This window comes from Oncorhynchus kisutch, linkage group LG9, assembly GCF_002021735.2.
Source record: "Oncorhynchus kisutch isolate 150728-3 linkage group LG9, Okis_V2, whole genome shotgun sequence".
Taxonomy (NCBI): domain Eukaryota; kingdom Metazoa; phylum Chordata; class Actinopteri; order Salmoniformes; family Salmonidae; genus Oncorhynchus; species Oncorhynchus kisutch.
The window spans coordinates 1,586,495-1,605,453 of record NC_034182.2 but is presented as its reverse complement, the minus strand read 5'-3'; positions in this window follow the sequence as shown (position 1 = coordinate 1,605,453).

Here is an 18,959-nt window from a genome sequence, read left to right as displayed (position 1 = left end):
AGTGAGGTAGATGTTACCAGGGCCTTGACCAGGGTCTGAGTTTTAGTGAGGTAGATGTTACCAGGGCCTTGATCAGGGTCTGAGTTTTAGTGAGGTAGATGTTACCAGGGCCGTGACCAGGGTCTGAGTTTTAGTGAGGTAGATGTTACCAGGGCCGTGACCAGGGTCTGAGTTTTAGTGAGGTAGATGTTACCAGGGCCGTGACCAGGGTCTGAGTTTTAGTGAGGTAGATGTTACCAGGGCCGTGACCAGGGTCTGAGTTATAGTGAGGTAGATGTTACCAGGGCCGTGACCAGGGTCTGAGTTTTAGTGAGGTAGATGTTACCAGGGCCGTGACCAGGGTCTGAGTTTTAGTGAGGTAGATGTTACCAGGGCCGTGACCAGGGTCTGAGTTTTAGTGAGGTAGATGTTACCAGGGCCGTGACCAGGGTCTGAGTTTTAGTGAGGTAGATGTTACCAGGGCCGTGACCAGGGTCTGAGTTTTAGTGAGGTAGATGTTACCAGGGCCGTGACCAGGGTCTGAGTTTTAGTGAGGTAGATGTTACCAGGGCCGTGACCAGGGTCTGAGTTTTAGTGAGGTAGATGTTACCAGGGCCGTGACCAGGGTCTGAGTTTTAGTGAGGTAGATGTTACCAGGGCCGTGACCAGGGTCTGAGTTTTAGTGAGGTAGATGTTACCAGGGCCGTGACCAGGGTCTGAGTTTTAGTGAGGTAGATGTTACCAGGGCCGTGACCAAGGTCTGAGTTATAGTGAGGTAGATGTTACCAGGGCCGTGACCAGAGTGAAGCATGTACTGCATTTCTATACTATTTAAAAACTCTAAAATGCTATTTGGAGAACGGTAAAAACAAGCAAAAATGGTTCAACACAAACTCATAAATGATTTGTTAATAACCACATTGTTTTTTACTCAAGTGGCCATGAAGGCATCACCTTGCCAGCTGAATAACATCACTGCCAACACGGGAAACAAACAGGAGATTTTTGTGCTTGCCTCCTTCCACAGGGACTATAACAACTCCTAAACTTAACTAGATGTCATTAATCCACAATAAGCACCCTTTGCGTGTGGAGCCAAACATTATTAATGAGGCCTTGCCTGAGGACGGCCATTTTGGTGCAGACTGTGGTCAGTTGGAGCATGCCGGGCTGCATTTCACAGCCAGCGGTGACTGTTCTCTATCTTCACAACGCCAAAGAAAATATCCAGGGTGCCGTTTAAACCATCATAAAAAAATGGCCTATTCGAACAAGTGCTCCTGCAGTTAGTTGGGGGACTTGAGGCAGGACACACAGGGGTGTATCTCAATGGTCTAAAATTGCTTCCTCTTCTTTATTCTGATATGAAATCACAGGATAGGTGGAAGCAATATGGCTGAAAACTATCCGCCTATTTATTTTACCTCAAAATCTTTAAGGTCAATGAAAACAACAAAAGGATGGGAAGGAAAGGGAACCGCTTCACTTTAGACTACTGAGATGTACCCAGTGGGAGATGCATTATAGGGAACCCCTTTGGACTACTGAGATGCATTATAGGGAACCCCTTTAGACTACTGAGATGTACCCAGTGGGAGATGCATTATAGGGAACCCCTTTAGACTACTGAGATGTACCCAGTGGGAGATGCATTATAGGGAACCCCTTTAGACTACTGAGATGTACCCAGTGGGAGATGCATTATAGGGAACCCCTTTGGACGACTGAGATGCATTATAGGGAACCCCTTTAGACTACTGAGATGTATCCAGTGGGAGATGCATTATAGGGAACCCCTTTGGACTACTGAGATGCATTATAGGGAACCCCTTTAGACTACTGAGATGTACCCAGTGGGAGATGCATTATAGGGAACCCCTTTAGACTACTGAGATGTACCCAGTGGGAGATGCATTATAGGGAACCCCTTTAGACTACTGAGATGTACCCAGTGGGAGATGCATTATAGGGAACCCCTTTGGACTACTGAGATGCATTATAGGAACACCTTTAGACTACTGAGATGTACCCAGTGGGAGATGCATTATAGGGAACCCCTTTGGACTACTGAGATGCATTATAGGGAACCCCTTTAGACTACTGAGATGTACCCAGTGGGAGATGCATTATAGGGAACCCCTTTAGACTACTGAGATGTACCCAGTGGGAGATGCATTATAGGGAACCCCTTTAGACTACTGAGATGTACCCAGTGGGAGATGCATTATAGGGAACCCCTTCAGACTACTGAGATGTACCCAGTGGGAGATGCATTATAGGGAACCCCTTTGGACTACTGAGATGCATTATAGGGAACACCTTTAGACTACTGAGATGTACCCAGTGGGAGATGCATTATAGGGAACCCCTTTAGACTACTGAGATGCATTATAGGGAACACCTTTAGACTACTGAGATGTACCCAGTGGGAGATGCATTATAGCGAACCCCTTTAGACTACTGAGATGCATTATAGGGAACCCCTTTAGACTACTGAGATGTACCCAGTGGGAGATGCATTATAGGCAACCCCTTTAGACTACTGAGATGCATTACAGGGAACCCCTTTAGACTACTGAGATGCATTATAGGGAACCCCTTTAGACTACTGAGGTGCATTACAGGGAACCCCTTTAGACTACTGAGATGTACCCAGTGGGAGATGCATTACAGGGAACCCCTTTAGACTACTGAGATGTACCCAGTGGGAGATGCATTATAGGGAACCCCTTTAGACTACTGAGATGCATTATAGGGAACCCCTTTAGACTACTGAGATGCATTACAGGGAACCCCTTTAGACTACTGAGATGTACCCAGTGAGATATGCATTATAGGCAACCCCTTTAGACTACTGAGATGCATTATAGGGAACCCCTTTAGACTACTGAGATGTACCCAGTGGGAGATGCATTACAGGGAACCCCTTTAGACTACTGAGGTGTACCCAGTGGGAGATGCATTACAGGGAACCCCTTTAGACTACTGAGGTGTACCCAGTGGGAGATGCATTACAGGGAACCCCTTTAGACTACTGAGATGTACCCAGTGGGAGATGCATTACAGGGAACCCCTTTAGACTACTGAGATGTACCCAGTGGGAGATGCATTACAGGGAACCCCTTTAGACTACTGAGGTGTACCCAGTGGGAGATGCATTACAGGGAACTCCTTTAGACTACTGAGGTGCATTACAGGGAACCCCTTTAGACTACTGAGGTGTACCCAGTGGGAGATGCATTACAGGGAACCCCTTTAGACTACTGAGGTGTACCCAGTGGGAGATGCATTACAGGGAACCCCTTTAGACTACTGAGATGTACCCAGTGGGAGATGCATTATAGGGAACCCCTTTAGACTACTGAGGTGCACCCAGGAGGAGCTACATTATGGAAGCTAGGCTATAATGGAATCCAGGGATAAGGGAGATGGATAGAGAGAGGAGGCAGCGGTTCCCTGATACCTCATTACTCTTCACTAACGACGTTCACACTGATAAACACACTGCAATGAGAACAATGTAATTAGTGAGGGACTGGCAAGAGTAAGGTAGCAGAGTGCGTTGGTTTTCTCAAACCGATGTAGACTTCAAGTTATGTATTACTTCACATTGTTATTATATTATTCACATAATAATACAGGCTCTTGGTATATTGCAGCTAGGACCTACACCCTGACAGACTGTTCTCAAACCCAACTCTAACAGTGGCTACATGCCAGTGAGAAGTGACCACCTGCTACTTTCCATGGAAAAAGCAGCTCTGTCATCAGCCATTGTATACCAGGCAAACACTGTTGGATATTTATAACCCAGAGATATTGGCTGTGGCACCCTGTTTTCCACAGATGCAGCAGTGTTACTGGGAACTGGCCCTACCTATTATACGTGAACAGGCTAGGGTAGGAAGTCCTACTCAGGGACAACATGACAGTTGATGAGCTTGTTGTAGAGTTAAGCAAATATTCTTCATGTAAGGTAATGCCTAAAACAACAGGGCCTAATCGATGGCCTGAAAACTGATCTGGGTGAAGTTTTACCATTAGGGGGTTTAGGAATAAACTGCTTCAAGGTCATCAGCATTCTTAGTCGCATGAGGGGATGATCATAGCACCCCAGTGTGTATCTGTGTCTGTGTGTGTGTGTGTGTGCCTGGTGAGTCCAGGGAATGGAGATGAGTGTTGCTTTGGATAGGGATCTAGAGAGAGAGAGAGGCAGGGTGACAATCAGTTTGAGTGGATTAGCAGGAGGCCTGGTAGGGGTGCTGGGGCTCCTGACGTTGCCAACCAAGTCACAGATGCGATAACAGCAGGTGTGTGTGTGTGTGTGTGTGTGTGTGTGTGTGTGTGTGTGTGTGTGTGTGTGTGTGTGTGTGTGTGTGTGTGTGTGTGTGTGTGTGTGTGTGTGTGTGTGTGTGTGTGTGTGTGTGTGTGTGTGTGTGTGTGTGTGTGTGTTTGTGTGCGTGCGTGCGTGCGTGCGTGCGTGTGAGAGACACACAGGGGATCGGCAGAAATAGAAGGACTCAGGCCTCTGATACACAGAGTGCCTCCTCAAAGCAGGGAGCACGAAACACAGCTGGTTGGTAACAACCCTGACGTTTTGTGGTCATCTCCATCAATAGAGGTCTGAAACAACCACCGGACACGGGGCCAAAGACAAAGCATCACTGCAGAGGAGGTGCCGAGTGCTCATTGGCCATCCTCTCCGCTACGGTCGACCAGGTGATGTTCCTTGAAGAAATGAATCACTTTGTTGATCAAGAGTTTGATGATGTAATGGAAGCAGCAGGTGCTGGGCTGAAAGATGAAACCAGACAGGACACTGTTGATGCTGACAGAGAGGGCAGGCGGCATCGTATCAGTCTGGAGTCCTTTCCCTTCATCTGTAACTGGTATGAAAGCACGTAAACAGGGGAAAGCAACCGCTCTGTCGATATCCATCACATACAGTCCCAGTCAGAAGTTTGGACACACCTACTCACTCAAGGGTTTTTCTTTATTTTCACTATGTTCTGCATTGTATAATAATAGTGAAGACATCAAAACTATGAAATAACCAAAAGTAACCAAAAAAGTGTTAAACAAATCAAAATATATTTTATATTTGAGATTCTTCAAAGTAGCCACCCTTTCCCTTGATGAAAGCTTTGCACACTCTTGGCATTCTTTCAACAAGCTTAATGAGGAATGCTTTTCCAATAGTCTTAAAGGAGTTCCCAAATATCCTGAGCACTTGTTGGTTGTTTTTCCTTCACTCTGCGGTCCAACTCATCACAAATCATCTCAATTGGGTTGCGGTCAGGTGATTGTGGAGGCCAGGTCATATGAATTCTAAATAAATCAAACAGTGTCACCAGCAAAGCAGCCCCACACCATCACACCTCCTCCTCCATGCTTTACGGTGGGAACCACCCTTGCAGAGATCACCCGTTCACCTACTGTGAGTCTCACAAAGACACGGCGGTTGGAACCAAAATTCTCAAATTTGGACTCATCAGACCAAAGGATAGATTTCCACCAGTCTAATGTCCATTGCTTATGTTTATTGGGCCAAGCAAGTCTCTTCTTATTATTGGTGTCCTTTAGTAGTGGTTTCTTTGCAGCAATTCAACCATAAAGGCCTGTTTCACACAGGCTCCTCTGAACAGTTGATGAACAGTTGATGTTGAGATGTGTCTGTTACTTGAACTCTGTGAAGCATTTATTTGGGCTGCAATCTGAGGCTGCTAACTCTAATGAACTTATGCTCTACAGCAGAGGTAACTCTGGGTCTTACTTTCCTTTGGCAGTCCTCATGAGAGCCAGTTTCATCATAGCGCTTGATGGTTTTGGCGACTGCACTTGAAGAAACTTTCAAAGTTCTTGACATTTTCCAGATTATCTGACCTTCATGTCTTAAAGTAATGATGGACTGTCATTTCTCTTTGCTTATTTGAGCTGTTCTTGCCATAATATGGACTTGGTTGTTTATCGAATAGGGCTATCTGTATGCCACCCCTACCTTGTCACAACTCAATTGATTGGCTCAAACGCATTAAGAAGGAAAAAAAATCCACAAATGAATGTTTAACAAGGCACACCTGTTAATTGAAATGCATTCCAGGTGACAACCTCATGAAGCTGGTTGAGAGAATGCCAAGAGTGTGCAAAGCTGCTATCAAGGCAAATGGTGGCTACTTTGAAGAATCTCAAATTCAAAATATATTAACATTTTGTTTAACGCTTTTGTGGTTACTACATGATTCCATGTGTGTTATTTCATAGTTTTGATGTCTTCACTATTATTCTACAGTGTAGAAAATAGCAAAAATAAATAAAAACCCTTGAATGAGTAGGTGTGTCCAAACTTTTGACTGGCACTGTATGTGTTTACAGATCAGCGCTGATGAAGTAGAAGACGGAAGGAGAGGGAGCAAGAAGAGGAAGCAAAGAAAGGAAGCAAGGAGAGGAAGCACAGAGAGGAAGCACAGAGAGGAAGCAAAGAGAGGAAGCCACTTTAGACCAACGAGATGTTGGCCCTACCCCCAACCTAGTCATCCGGGGCCTCTTCAGATACTACAGCAGAAGACTGGACATCGAAACCACCAAGGACAGTTTGGGAAAGAGAGAATTGCACCAGTGGTGCACCACCGAAACCTCCCAAACAGTTGTCTGTTTCCCTGGCACCCAATCTAATAATGACGGAGGTGGTAATAGTGTTTATGGAGAATGAACAGAAAAGACCAGTGTTACCAGACTGGAAGCATTTACCACCAAGGTAATAAAGCACAGGGCTGTTTAGCTCCCCAACTGTTGAGGTAGCAAAATAGCTCGTCTCCCATTCTGTAATTCAACAACAATTCCTGTAAAGGTGTTTCGAAGCGGTGTGGTGGGCTGGTGTGAGCCTGGGTGTTAGGTAACCAGGGACAAGTGCAGCGGAGCGGTTTAGCGTCTTTACACGTGATAAAAACTGGGCCTTAACTGGAAGCAGCAGGTCTGTCTGGAATGGGGTTCTCGAGCTGATACGCACAGAGGAGACATACAGGAGCATCAAGTCTAACACACACTGTAATGAGACCCATGGCCAAAATAGATGCACACACAGAAACACACAGTGCTGCTAGTTCATTTACGGCACCTAACTACCTGTCTAATCTAAGCCAGGTCTAATCGGTAGCTTTAAGCCCGCAGTGGGCCCTTTATCCACTATAGGCCTGCGGTGAAAAGGTCTGCAGCATAAACATCTGCAGAACAGAGGGACATTCTCCATCACCAAGGGATCTGCATCCTGTAGTCGAGCTCCGGGGGGGAACGTTTCATTAACAGCTATAAGTTGAGACAGAGAATACAAAGAAAATAAAAGTATTGATTTCTAAATGGTAGGCCTACCTAAAACCTTCATCAACACAAGCAAATGATTGTTTTTGCAATATATGACATGTATTTATTAGACTGTTAGAATGCATTGGCTCAGAACGGATTACTAGATGCATACTTTTTTAGTGTCAGAAATACACAATATTATATGACAAGATCCAGCAAAAAAAAAGAACATATGCATTTCAGCTAAAATAACAAGCCATTGTTGATCTCCCAGGAAAAGTTAGCTAGCAATAGCAAGCTAGCTAAATGTTTCATGTGTTTTTGCCATGCCCCAAAACTAATATAGTTGGTTTTGATTTTTCAACCTGCGTGTCATGAACACGTCTGTTGGGGATGTACATAATCAACACGCGTGTGGCCGCTGTAGTCAGCATGTCATCAATGTATGAAATGTTTCTTCTTTTCAAATACAAACTCGTTTTGGCTTTAGTTGTGTTCAATTTGCAGTGTACAAATTATTACAATTATGCTCCAGCCCCCCCCCCCCTCCCGACCATCAAAACTCGTCTCCTCGTCCCTGTACCTCATAGACTGCTGACTCCTCCTCCACCCACACAGTAAAGACAGTACTGTAGCTGTTTATCCCACACAGTAAAGACAATACTGTAGCGGTTTATCCCACACAGTAAAGACAATACTGTAGCTGTTTATCCCACACAGTAAAGACAATACTGTAGCTGTTTACCTCACACAGTAAAGACAGTACTGTAGCTGTTTATCCCACACAGTAAAGACAATACTGTAGCTGTTTATCCCACACAGTAAAGACAATACTGTAGCTGTTTATCCCACACAGTAAAGACAATACTGTAGCTGTTTATCCCACACAGTAAAGACAATACTGTAGCTGTTTAGCACACAGTAAAGACAGTACTGTAGCTGTTTACTACACAGTAAAGACAATACTGTAGCTGTTTACCACACAGTAAAGACAATACTGTAGCTGTTTATCCCACACAGTAAAGACAATACTGTAGCTGTTTACCACACAGTAAAGACAGTACTGTAGCTGTTTACTACACAGTAAAGACAATACTGTAGCTGTTTACCACACAGTAAAGACAATACTGTAGCTGTTTATCCCACACAGCAAAGACAATACTGTAGCTGTTTACCACACAGTAAAGACAGTATTGTAGCTGTTTAATACACAGCAAAGACAGTACTGTAGCTGTTTACTACACAGTAAAGACAGTATTGTAGCTGTTTACTACACAGCAAAGACAGTACTGTAGCTGTTTATCTCACACAGTAAAGACAGTACTGTAGCTGTTTACCCTACACAGCAAAGACAGTACTGTAGCTGTTTACTACACAGTAAAGACAGTATTGTAGCTGTTTACTACACAGCAAAGACAGTACTGTAGCTGTTTATCCTACACAGTAAAGACAGTACTGTAGCTGTTTACCCTACACAGTAAAGACAGTATTGTAGCTGTTTATCTCACACAGTAAAGGCAGTATTGTAGCTGTTTACCCTACACAGTAAAGGCAGTACTGTAGCTGTTTATCTCACACAGTAAAGACAGTACTGTAGCTGTTTATCTCACACAGTAAAGACAGTACTGTAGCTGTTTATCTCACACAGTAAAGACAGTACTGTAGCTGTTTATCTCACATAGTAAAGACAGTACTGTAGCTGTTTATCTCACACAGTAAAGGCAGTACTGTAGCTGTTTATCTCACATAGTAAAGACAGTACTGTAGCTGTTTACCCTACACAGTAAAGGCAGTACTGTAGCTGTTTATCTCACACAGTAAAGACAGTACTGTAGCTGTTTACCCTACACAGTAAAGGCAGTACTGTAGCTGTTTATCTCACACAGTAAAGACAGTACTGTAGCTGTTTATCTCACATAGTAAAGACAGTACTGTAGCTGTTTATCTCACACAGTAAAGACAGTACTGTAGCTGTTTACCTCACACAGTAAAGACAGTACTGTAGCTGTTTACCCTACACAGTAAAGGCAGTACTGTAGCTGTTTATCTCACACAGTAAAGACAGTACTGTAGCTGTTTATCTCACACAGTAAAGGCAGTACTGTAGCTGTTTATCTCACATAGTAAAGACAGTACTGTAGCTGTTTATCTCACACAGTAAAGACAGTACTGTAGCTGTTTACCTCACACAGTAAAGACAGTACTGTAGCTGTTTACCCTACACAGTAAAGGCAGTACTGTAGCTGTTTATCTCACACAGTAAAGACAGTACTGTAGCTGTTTATCTCACACAGTAAAGACAGTACTATAGCTGTTTATCTCACACAGTAAAGGCAGTACTGTAGCTGTTTATCTCACATAGTAAAGACAGTACTGTAGCTGTTTATCTCACATAGTAAAGACAGTACTGTAGCTTTTTATCTCACATAGTAAAGACAGTACTGTAGCTGTTTACCTCACATAGTAAAGGCAGTACTGTAGCTGTTTATCTCACACAGTAAAGACAGTACTGTAGCTGTTTATCTCACATAGTAAAGGCAGTACTGTAGCTGTTTATCTCACACAGTAAAGACAGTACTGTAGCTGTTTATCTCACACAGTAAAGGCAGTACTGTAGCTGTTTATCTCACATAGTAAAGACAGTACTGTAGCTGTTTATCTCACATAGTAAAGACAGTACTGTAGCTGTTTATCTCACATAGTAAAGACAGTACTGTAGCTGTTTACCTCACATAGTAAAGACAGTACTGTAGCTGTTTATCTCACACAGTAAAGACAGTACTGTAGCTGTTTATCTCACATAGTAAAGACAATACTGTAGCTGTTTATCTCACATAGTAAAGACAGTACTGTAGCTGTTTATCTCACACAGTAAAGACAGTACTGTAGCTGTTTATCTCACACAGTAAAGACAGTACTGTAGCTGTTTACCCTACACAGTAAAGACAGTACTGTAGCTGTGCATCATGCATTAAGTGAGAGAGGAAATTTATTTTACAGCCTGTTTTCTTCCTCAAGAGGTGTTTTTTTCAAAGCATGGTTTCCAGAGAGAGAGAGAGAGAGAGAGAGAGAGAGAGAGAGAGAGAGAGAGAGAGAGAGAGAGCTCAACCAACCACTCTCAACCAACCATGGGGGTTTTACAATGGTTGAGAAGATGACAGGCTTGATATTGGGGCAGTGTGGTGGTACTGTAAACAGAGACTCTGAATGAGCTGATTTTCTGCCATGCAGATACACACAATGTCTAACGAATGGAGACTGGATTTTCTTTTGTCTTTGAGACTATTTGGCTGTTCACGTTAAAAAGATGTGCCGTTGGCAATTATGTTCTCTATTCAAAACACTTGAATAGTTTCTAAAGCAGTGTGGATTCATCATCAGACTTGTGTGTTATGTTAATGAAATACTGAATATAATGGATGAATTGGCAAGTATCACAAATTGAGCTGGTGTTCCTATTTGGACAGCTTTAGCCAAACAGCGTTCTATCTCCATACATGTTACTTCCTGTAGCATATGCTATTTGATACTGGGTGCAGGTCCTGGGCAATAGATGAAAACACATGAACGCACGTATGAACACACACACCATCATGTGGTACCACTTAGAGTGGTGGTTCCAATGTCACCGAAGTAACGCTAAGGCAAAACACACTGTGTTTTCATTCAGTCTATTAGCCATTTAATCTTCTGCTCCCCGCCCCTGTCAATCTCTCAACACACACACGTTTACTGATCTTGTGTTTACTGGGAGAGGGGAGGGGGATTGGGGTGACCCCGCCTCTGCTCCACTAACACCAGGTGTTTCAGTGTTCCTGTTGGAGGCCTGAGGAGAGAGCTAGATCTCAGATAAAGATGCAAAACAGCAGGCTCACAGAGTTCAGGGACCTCTGCTCTCAACACAGCCGAACGTCAACAACAACTGGGTGGGACACGACAGAAATGGAGCAGGACGCCGTAAATACACACACACAGTGACTTGAGATTAGTCAGATATTTTCTACATACACAGACCATAATAAAAGTTGGGCTACATTCCTCTGTTCCACTGTCCTGTTTTACAAAATAGGCCTGAAGTCAAAGACTGATTATTTGATACCTATCCTAGTTAATCTTGTTCAAATCTAAAAAGCTTTGAAAGGCTTCATTCAAGTCGACCTAGATCTAAATAAAATAGAATTCTCAGGATGAATATGTTTAGGCAGTATGTGTGTATGAGTGTACATGCATGTGAAGCAAACACAAGCCAATGAGATTAAATCAACTCGAACTGCAAGTCGGTTGATATTTAAGGGGCTGAGAAGCGCTAGGGGTTATTTTTACAGAAAGCTATAGGTAACTCATCTGGCACGACAAGGCAACAGACCCTCAGGAGGGTTGAGTGTGTGTGTCTGAGGGGGAGACATGGAGGTGGGTTACAAGAGGGTGTAGACACAGGTTAAACTCACACACCTGGCCTTTTTATGGAAACCAAAATAAGGGACATAAGGGACAGAAGACAGGGGCACTTTTGTGCTGAAGGGGGCTGTGAAAAGCCATCAACTAGTCTACACTTTAAATACCCCTAGTATAGTTGTCAGTGGTTTGCTATGGCTGGCCAGGTCTCAAGTCATACGGCAACTTTTTTTCCATTTTTGCCTAAAATGACATACCCAAATCTAATTGCTTGTGTCGCTCAGGCCGTGAAGCAAGTATATGCAGATGTGAAAGGAATGTAGGAGAATATAACACAATATACAGTATCTGGTAAAAGATAATACAAAGAAAAAACATGCATTTTATAGTACCATCATCTTTGAAATGCAAGAGAAAGGCCATAATGTATTATTCCACCCATGTGCGATTTATATTTTGGCCACTAGATGGCAGCAGTGTATGCGCAATGTTTTATACTGATCCAATGAACCATTGCATTTCCGGTCAAAATTTTGACTCAAGACTGCCAAATGTGCCTAATTTGTTTATAAATAACTTTTCATGTTCAAAATTGTGCACTCTCCTCAAACAATAGCATGGTATTATTTCACTGTAACAGCTACTGTAAATTGGACAGTGCAGTTAGATTAACAAGAATGTAAGCTTTCTGACAATATCTGACCTGTCTATGTCCTGGGAAATGTTCTTGTTACTTACAACCTCTTGATAATCGCATTAGCCTATGCTAGCTCACCGTCCCGTGGAAGGGACACCGATCCCAAAGAAGTTGACTGGCCTCAGATTGCGCTACCTCATCTTCCTGGATTGAAAATCTATGATTAGAAGAGATCTGTGTACTGTCACTATATTAAAGCAAAGAAGGATGAGGGGCTCCAGACAATAACAACTTGGCATATATCACTCTGAATAAAGCTTGTCTAAATACCAGGGTCTTATTCACTAGGCACGAAATGGAAGCAAACAGGCCAAAACTGGGAAGCAGGCTCTCTATGTGAACTTTTCTGTTCTGGTGCACTTAAATGATTAGAACCCTGGAGTGTAGCACAGGAAAGAGTGAGCCTAGCTTCCTGATGAAGACATCATAGCAGAGACAGATGGACTCCAGGTTTCATACCACTGTGTGTTGCTACCAAGTGGAGTCCACATACTGTACTATACGCTATAGCCAGTAGTTCCAGGAAGTGAGTTCACAACTAATAATAGCCAGTCTGGAGCCCCCTCCCTGAAAATAGGCGTAAAACCTTTTGTAACTCTTGGGACCAACCAAAACATACACTGGAAAATGGAATTTAAAAGATCAGGAAAACTAATCCGATTGTTTTTAGAGCTAAGGACCCACTGAGAATATGTCAGGAAGTGACACCATTTCATGGGGTTTGTGTTTCCATGAAATCTGTTTTTGGCTGAGTTTCTGCTCCTAGAACTTAATAGAATGGGCTGAGTCCAGCAATCCAAATAAACCGATCACTGTCAATGTCTCCTCCAAGGCACGTACTTCACTCAACCTCCCCATATGGACACCAAGGCCAGACCACCCGACACATGACATGGAACAACACACTAGTAAATGTTGGCACAACGCTGAGGAAATGTTACTGGATGTTACACTTATCGCAGGCATTTTGCTGATATCGTTCATTATGATAAGTAGCCTATACTATAGAAATGTGAAGTTTGAAATGAAATAAGTTTGCTAATATGGGTTAATGGGACAAATGATGGCTACAACCATCAAACTAGTAGTAGTACTTTAAAGGATAATAAAATAAAATAAAACTGCAGTGCACATTGTTATAAATGTATAGTTCTATTCATCGTTATCGCATGAATTCAGGCAATTTATCACAATGTGGATTTTTTTTACATATCACCCTGCTCTAAATGCACACAGATGTCGTTTCCAGGAATTATTAAGTACAGGACAGTGGACACTAGCCTCTAAAACAGGGTTCACCAACTGGCAGCCTGTGAGTGTTTTTTTGGGCCCCTCAAGTTTTCTGAGCAATTTTTTATTTTTTATCTTCATTGTTTTGACATAAAAGACTGTAAAAACCCCAAGGAAATCAGCTCCAAGTGATCTGTTCCCAATATTCCCATGCACATTATGGTATATAAATGTAATCAAGGTCTTAATTATTATATTTTAGTCAAATATATCTGTGTGGGCTTCTTGTGGTCAATTTGCAGACTACAAATGATTTGTATTTATGTTCTGGCTCCCCAACCATTGGCGGTTAAATCTAATTGACGGTCCCTGTTCTAATACAAATACATGATGTACTGCTGCACTCTCTCCAGTCTAACCACTGACCATCTCCTCTTGCAGTTCCTCTTCTTGGTGAGGCAGGGGGGGAGCACCGAAAGAGGAAGTGAGGCAGTTTCTACTAGTAGAAGATGCTGAGATGGGGGATGGACGGGACTATTTTCAGCAGGCCCTGAGCCACTTCAACTTCCTGACCCTGTTTTTACATCTGAGGTAAAGTGACACCGTGACACAATGCACATATGTGAACGCATATACACATGGTCACTCATTGATCTGGTGTGGGGCTGAGAGAGAATAAGCTGTCAGCAGAATCTCCCAGAGAAACACAGGGAGCGTAAACACAGCTGGCTGAATCATGGGCTGTGGAGGGCGTCACGTCTGAGGGAGAGGGTGAAATGGCAGAAGGGTCACGGGGTAGATAGAGGTGGCGTAAAAGAAACATGAGTGGTATTAAGAGTTTTGGGAGAGAAGAGGCAATGGAGTTGGAAAAAACTGCCTTGTGTTGTGATCAGGAGTTACTTGTTTATTTTGCAACCTACAGCACACAATGTTTTACAAAAGTAGGTTTTAAAGGACAATAGAATTGAATTTGCTTCCATTTTTCTTTTTTTTGCCTTGGAAAATCTGGTATCGTGGTGTCCCGATACTGGTACCATGCTAAAAGAATCCACTGCTGTTTAAGACATGAAAATACAGTTGAAGTCAGAAGTTTACATACACCTTAGCCAAATACATTTAAACTCAGTTTTTCACAATTCCTGACATTTAATCCTAGTAAAATTTCCCTGTCTTGGGTCAGTTAGGATCACCACTTTATTTTAAGAACATGAAATGTCAGAATAATAGTAGAGAGAATGATTTATTTCAGCTTTTATTTCTTTCATCACATTCCCAGTGTGTCAGAAGTGTACATACAATCAATTAGTATTTGGTAGCATTGACTTTAAATTGTTTAACTTGGGTAAAACGTTTCGGGGAGCCTTCCACAAGCTTCCCACAATACGTTTTTTTTTTGTTGGCCCATTCCTCCTGACAGAGCTGGTGTAACGGAGTCAGGTTTGTAGGCCTCCTTGCTCGCACATGCTTTTGCAAACCGTAGTCTGGCTTTATTATGCCGGTTTAGGAGCAGTGGCTTCTTCCTTGCTGAGCGGCCTTTCAGGTTATGTCGATATAGGACTTGTTTTACTGTGGATAAAGATACTTTTGTACCTGTTTCCTCCAGCGTCTTCACAAGGTCTTGCTGTTGTTCTGGGATTGATTTGCACTTTTCGCACCAAAGTACATTCATCTCTAGCAGACAGAGTGCATCTCCTTCCTGAGTGGTATGACAGCTGCGTGGTCCCATGGTGTTTATACTTACGTACTATTGTTTGTACAGATGAATGTGGTACCGCATTGGGAACTTGCTCCCAAGGATGAACCAGACTTGTGGAGGTCTACAATTATTTTTCTGAAGTCTTGGCTGATTTCTTTTGATTTTCCCATGATGTCAGGCAAAGAGGCACTGAGTTTGAAGGTAGGCCTTGAAATACATCCACAGGTACACCTCCAATTGACTCAAAGTATGTCAATTAGCCTATCAGAAGCTTCTAAAGCCATGACATTCTTCTCTGGAATTTTCCAAGCTGTTTAAAGGCACAGTCAACTTGCAAACTTCTGACCCACTGGAATTGTGATAAAGTGAAATATAAGTGAAATGATCTGTCTGTAAACAATTGTTGTAAAAATTACTTGTGTCATGCACAAAGTAGATGTCCTAACCGACTTGCCAAAACTATAGTCTGTTAACAAGAAATTTGTGTAGTGGTTGAAAAACGAGTTTTAATGACTCCAACCTAAGTGTGAGTAAACTTCCGACTTCAACTGTACATTTCTCACGTGTTTACAATAGGTAATATACAACATACTGGTGGCAAATGGCATCATACATTTAAATAGGACGCACACTCAGGGGCACTCATAGGCCTAGTCATACAGAAATAAACATATCCCGTCACCATAAAACTAGACATGTGCCCCCTACAACAGATGACGCCTGCTAGCAACCTCAACAGCAGAGCCTCAAGGAAAGTAGTTTACATGCGGACCGTTAATAGGTCAATGGCGCCCCCTGTCTTACAATACTGCCTGAACGAGTTGTACAAGTTGAGACAAATCAAATCTAGTCTGAACTGTGCGATGTAGTAGGGAGTTGTAGTTTCCAACAGGTCAATATTCTAAATAGTTTAGCGCATAAAACGTGGTAATTAACTACAATGACTATATTCCATTGTCTGGTCTGGGTTTCTTTTATGCCTGCTACGGAAGAAGCAGAAGAATGCGCGATTGGGGATATATAGAGCAGCTATTGCTTCGCGAGGTATCTCTACCTGAAAATACATGATCTAAGTGGTTTATAGTTGGTATTCAGCAGTCATAAAAGTCTGCCTTATTTACTTTGAATAACTACAAAATAGTGATTGTCAGACAGCGTATGCAGCAGTTCTATAGAGATGAGATGACTTGGAATGAAATAAGTCATCAAATAAAACAAATGTAATATACACAACTGAAATATGTGATTAAAGGAATGTGAATAATTATGGTTAATAAGTTATGGGCAGTCAAAACTCACTACCATCATGGGACTTTTATACATTTTTTTGATTCTGTGTCACAGCATTCGACCCAAATAATCGAAACCCGTGATTTCAATAATTGAACCGAAACTGAATCGACCTCAGAAAGCACTAATCGCTCAGCACTACGTGAGTCACAGGCCCGCAACGTGTCAAAATGTCCAAGAGAAGCCAAGTATTTGCTCCTTGCTTTTCAAGTGGGAGCAACAAACTGGAAAAATGTCGACCTTGAACAACCATAGCTTGAACAATATCATTAGCTAAGTTTTGTTACTTGTGCATGTAAAAATGAGCATGCCTATTTGCAACAACACTTTATTATGATTGACCAGCGACAAACATTGGGAGCAAAACATAATATGGAGCCAGATAGCTGCCAAAAGGTTGAACGTACGTATTGTTAGAATCATAAGAAAACCCATGTGTAAATTGTTAGGATAATAAGAAAAGCCATGCAGTAAACGTTAAATTAGATCTGTAAACATTACAACTATGAAAATCAATTCTTACATTTACGTCACCCTTTACTCGCTTACAGATCTTTTTTATATGTGCTAACTTGTCAGGGATGTGGCATCCACAAAGGACATGAACTGAACGTAGCTAGTCAATCAAGCAACTCTAGCCCAGACTTTGGAGTTGCTTTGCAATTTCATGGTTTAATTTCCTAAATAAAAGTTTAGAGCTTCGATAATGACGTTATACCAGTAGATGGCGTAGTATAGGCTTGGGCCTTCAGCAAATTACTTAGAATAACCACCTGAGCTGCAAAATAGAAATTTTAAAAAAGTTATTCCCCAATCTAAATATGCCATGGCCATATAATCGCATAATTTATTTATAGCCGTGGTAACGCAGGAATTCCCAAACTGGATTGCCATCGGGGGTTTTTAAATAAAAAAATTCTCACATTTTTACCCCCTATTTCGTGGTATCCACGGTAGGTATGTGTCGGAGGAAACACCGTGCACCTGGCGACCTGGTTAGCGTGCACTGCGCCCGGCCCACCACAGGAGTCGTTAGTGCGGGATGAGACAAGGATATCCCTACCGGCCAAACCCTCCCTAACCCGGACGATGCTAGGCCAATTGTGCGTCGCCCCACGGACCTCCCGGTCGCGGGCCGGCTGTAACAGAGCCTGGGCGCGAACCCAGAGTCTCTGGTGGCACAGCTAGCATCGCAGTGCTAGCCTTAGACCACTGCGCCACCGAGAGGCTCTTGGGTACACTGCAGCATCCACCGAGAGGCTCTTGGGTACACTGCAGCATCCACGAGAGGCTCTTGGGTACACTGCAGCATCCACAGAGAGGCTCTTGGGTACACTGCAGCATCTACCGAGAGGCTCTTGGGTACACTGCAGCATCCACCGTGAGGCTCTTGGGTACACTGCAGCATCCACCGTGAGGCTCTTGCTGCCAAGGGAATGCCTTAGAGGTTGAAAGACGTATTGGACACTACAGTGAAAATGGTTAACTTTGTTAAAGCAAGGCCCTTGGCTTAATTCCACCCTGTATGTAGGCTTATTATAGCCATCTGTGCTGCACAACCCTATCACGCAGAGGCTATATCCATAACAATAAATGAGACAGAGCAAAATATTAAGTATTGACTATAACCTGTCCTGAGTGAAATAGTCTTGAGCATTTGGGACCTATCTATAGCCTATTCTTATTGCCAGATCTGTTTTCCCTATCCGCCACTGTATGTGCTTCAACTATTTTGTTTAACATTTATTTAGAGGCTATATGCTTACAAGTTGAAGGCCTATTTTTATTTGGCTAATAGACAAATAGGCTTACATTAGGGTATAATGACTCTACGGCTGCATGGCTCCAGAAGGGCATCTTCTGAGTCTGAGCGGTGCTTTCATCTTACCAGTGATTCTTCTGCTTTGTACATTATTTTCACTGACAAATTAGTTTGAATTATTTACTAGTTACAATGTTTTTGCTTGTCAACATGACACTTGAAAACACAAAGTTTTTTACGGAGGTTGGGTGCAAGGTCAGTAACATCACGTGCATGACCTGCAAGTGATCTGATTAGAGCGTTGTTGGCGTGGAATCTACACAGGTGTGTAGATGTGATGTGCATTGTGTACACGTATGCATTCAAAATACATACCAACAATAGCCAGTCAGTCATATATTTAAGCAATAAGCCCCGAAAGCATGTGGTATATGGCCAATATCAGCTAAGGGCTGTTCTTCCACACGACACAACACGGAGTGCCTGGATACAGCCCTTAGCAGTGGTATATTGGCCATATAACACCAACTCATGAGGTGCATTATTGCTGTTATAAACTGGTTACCAATATAATTAGAGCAGTAAAAATAAATGTTTTGTCATACCGTGGT